The 3605-nt window shown below is 40.5% G+C and overlaps 1 non-coding gene across 1 annotated transcript; it reads left to right on the forward strand.

Annotated features, from left to right (window-relative positions):
- The first annotated feature begins 3213 nt into the window (after positions 1–3213).
- On the forward strand, positions 3214–3287 carry TRNAG-CCC (transfer RNA glycine (anticodon CCC)). The gene has a single exon. It is a non-coding gene; the product is annotated as a tRNA-Gly (tRNA).
- The last annotated feature ends 318 nt before the right edge of the window (positions 3288–3605 follow it).

Raw genomic sequence — 3605 nt, forward strand, 5'->3', positions numbered from 1 at the left:
GAAGAAAACATAAGATATTACCTCTGTGTCCTTGGGGCAGGTAGAGGCTTCTTACACAAGACACACACACACGCACATACACAAACAATAATAAAATACTGATAATTCAAACTTCATTAAAATGAAAAACTTCTGTTCATCAAACACTCCATTAAGAAGAATGAAAAGGCAAGCCACAGACCAGGATAAGGCATTTGCAATACAGCAAAAGATTCTTATCCAGAATATATAAAAACACCTGGAAATCAACTGCCAAAAAAAACTACCAATTTATTTAATTGACACAAGAATGAACAGTCGTCCATTCACAAAAGAGAATAATCCATGGCAAATAAGCTATGAAAAGCTCAATGTAATTACCTATCAGTGATACGTGAATTAAACCACAATGTGATACTAACAGATCCACACCCACCAGAATGGCTAAAATAAAATGAAGACCAAGAATGGGCTGCACCTGGCACTCTTGTACAATCTTGGTTGGAGTGTAAATTGCACAACAACTTTGGTTTGGCTGTGTTTACCAAAGATAAATGTGTACCTACCACAGAACACACTCCTAGACACACCCAAGAGAAATTAGTACACATGTGCACCAAAGTGTGAAACAATCATATTCGTCACCCCTTAACTGTACTTATAACAACCCAACATGGAAACAACACTATGTTCACCAACAACAGGGTAAATAAATACATTTTGTCATATGTGTACAATAAATACAAAGAGAACAAACCACTGCTATCAGAAAAAACAGACATTGGTCAAAACTTGAACACAAAGAAGTATACACTGTACGGGAACATTTCTATGAAGTTCCCAGGGTGAAGAGTCAGAATCAGGATACCTGGGGCTGGGGGGTTTACAATGTTTTATTAGCTGGAAATTCTCCTGAGATCTCAGAAAAGTTGTAGCTCTTGATTTGGATGCTGTATAAAACCCATTAAGTTGTACGATTAAGACTTGTGTGTTTTACTACACACACACACATTTATTTATTTATATGCATATGTATATGTGTGTGCATATGTATACTGTATGCATATGTATATGTATGTATATATGCATATATATATTTGTGTGTGTGTATAAGTTCACTCAAATTTTTTTGGCTCATTGTTTTTCACACAGAAAAATCTATTTCTGAATTTATATTATCTAGATGGAAGGAAATTCTTTCCAGGAATTTCTGGGACTGTCTCCCCATCTCAGATTCCTGGGAAAACTCAGGGCCCACACTCCCACTAGGACTTGAGGGGAAGGATGGCCTGCCCAGCATGTGGTCCTAGGTGGTCAAAGGGAGTGTGGTCTTGCTCAGCCCATGGGGTCCCGAGGGCAGCTGGTTCTGTCTGTCTTAACCTTGCTTGCCTGGAGCTCCTGCCAGAGCTGGAATGCTTGTGATAAGGGTTTCCTATCCCCAGGTTCCTAGACTCACATCTGAGTCCCATCAGGGAACAGAAGACCAGGGCCCTGTTGCCCTGAGGACCACAAGCCATTGTCCTGGAGCTGGTCTCAGGGACATCTCAGACTCCCCTCCCTCCCTCTCAGGCTTCCCATAACCCACCCCCATAACCCATCCCCACCACAGCACTCCCTGGTCCCACCCCGTATCCACCCAACTGGCTGAATCGTGGTTTAGAAAACAAGCACTGAGAAAGGCTGAAGGTACCTTCAGGAAACTTCTGCTTCAACAGTGAAATTCGAATAGTTGCTATAAAGCAATGCAGTAGGTGACTACCTTGTTTTCTTTGTTCTCAAATCAAAGGGGGGAAAATACAATAAGGAAACACAGTCTGATGGCTCTGTTAGCTGTCCTTCCAATTTACCTCTTCACAGCCTCCTTTGCGGTTGATGAGAAGGTGCTTTCAGCTACGGGCCTGCCACTGTTCCACAGCCTCCGTGGACCCAGATCTCTGCGGGCGCCAGCAACAAGCACATCCCGCGTGGCTGGCGTGGACCGTGGACAGCGCTGTGTTCCAATCCTGGCTTCTCCACAGCACACATGGGAGTCTGCACCTGTGGGAAATCCTTACCGTGAGTCTCCGTGTTCTGAGTGTCGTATCCTGTGTCTATTTGTTGCTGACAGCCCAGCTTCTCTCACATGTCCACCCGTGGTCCCATGGTGTCGTCCTGCCTGGTGCTGTATGTCGTCACCTGGTGATGAGAGCCCTCCTGCAACCCATCACACACATAAACGCAGCACTCGGCCTCAGGAAGGCGCAAACAGAGGGTATTGCATTGGTGTCAATCTGGTCAGTTTATTATAATCTTCAGTGTATTTTTAAGGTTGATGTTTTTTGATCAGAAAGCTTTCTATAAAATCATTTTAGCTTCCTATAATCCTCATTTTTTCCCCAACTACTAGACACATAAGTCCCTTTACCTCACAAGGCAACTGCAAAAATCCAAAGAAAATCCAGATTTACGTACCTGGGAATAGAATACAAATTGTGTATTTCCCTTAATTACCGTGTGCCTGAAATGGCAGGTTATTTTGAACACTTTCAAAGGGGTCTGTGCACCTTTCAAGTGTGTGCTGAATAAGGTTGACTTACTTTTTTCCTCTTTAACATTATTTCATTGTCATTTTGACTGTGCAGAGTAGCCCAGGGGCTAGATATTTTATGCAACTCTTCCAAAATATTCATATAATGAACAATTAATTTAATTCACAATTTCCAATGATTCTTTAATGGTAAGAATAGTTTCATGTTCTATAGTATTAATGCCTTCTTTTTAAAAATGAAAACAAACAATCAATGTCAATTGTCACAGGCTCTCATTTTCTATTCTCTTATATGGCTACCAGTACAGTTTTTAAAACCCATAAGAATTTGATTGGTATCATAAAAACACATGACCTGTCAAGGTCTCTTTATGGCTTCAGATCTCAGGAGTTGGAAAAATTATATACAGGATGGATAAACAACAAGGTCCTACTGTATAGCACAGGGAACTACAGTCAAGGTAGAATATTTTAAAAAAAGAATGTGTATATATGTATAACTTCATCATTTCGCTTGTACAATGGAAATTAACAAAACTTTGTAAATCAACTATACTTCGATTTAAATAAATAATAAACAAATTTTTGAAAATGTGCTTTATGTCTTCATGATCTTAAGATTCAAGTAGCACGTTTAGTCTCCCAACATTATCTAAGTTAAATTAAATCTAAATTTTTTTAATTGCAAGAGTACACCTCCAGGGACTTCCCTGGTAGTCCAGTGGGTAAAGACTCTGCACTCCCAATGCAGGGGGCCCGGGTTCGATCCCTGGTCAGGGAACTAGATCCCGCATGCCGCAAGAAAGAGCCGGTGCAGCCAAAATAATAAATAAAATAATAAATAAATAAATAAATAAATATTTTAAAAAACAGTACACCTCCAACTTCACTCTCACATACACAATAGCTAGAAACGTCCCCATAGACGACCACATGTGGCCTGTGGGCTCCCAGTTCATCTGACTTCCTCTTTCTCCCCCAATTCTTGAGTCTGCTCATGCATTTAAAAGCAGATTGCCAAGTCTTATCTGTAATGGTTTTTCTGGACAAAAATGTGAAAGTTGTTTCCTGTTTGTTAAAATTGTGAAAACTAATCATT

This window comes from Balaenoptera ricei, chromosome 3 (assembly GCF_028023285.1).
Source record: "Balaenoptera ricei isolate mBalRic1 chromosome 3, mBalRic1.hap2, whole genome shotgun sequence".
Taxonomy (NCBI): Eukaryota; Metazoa; Chordata; class Mammalia; order Artiodactyla; family Balaenopteridae; genus Balaenoptera; species Balaenoptera ricei.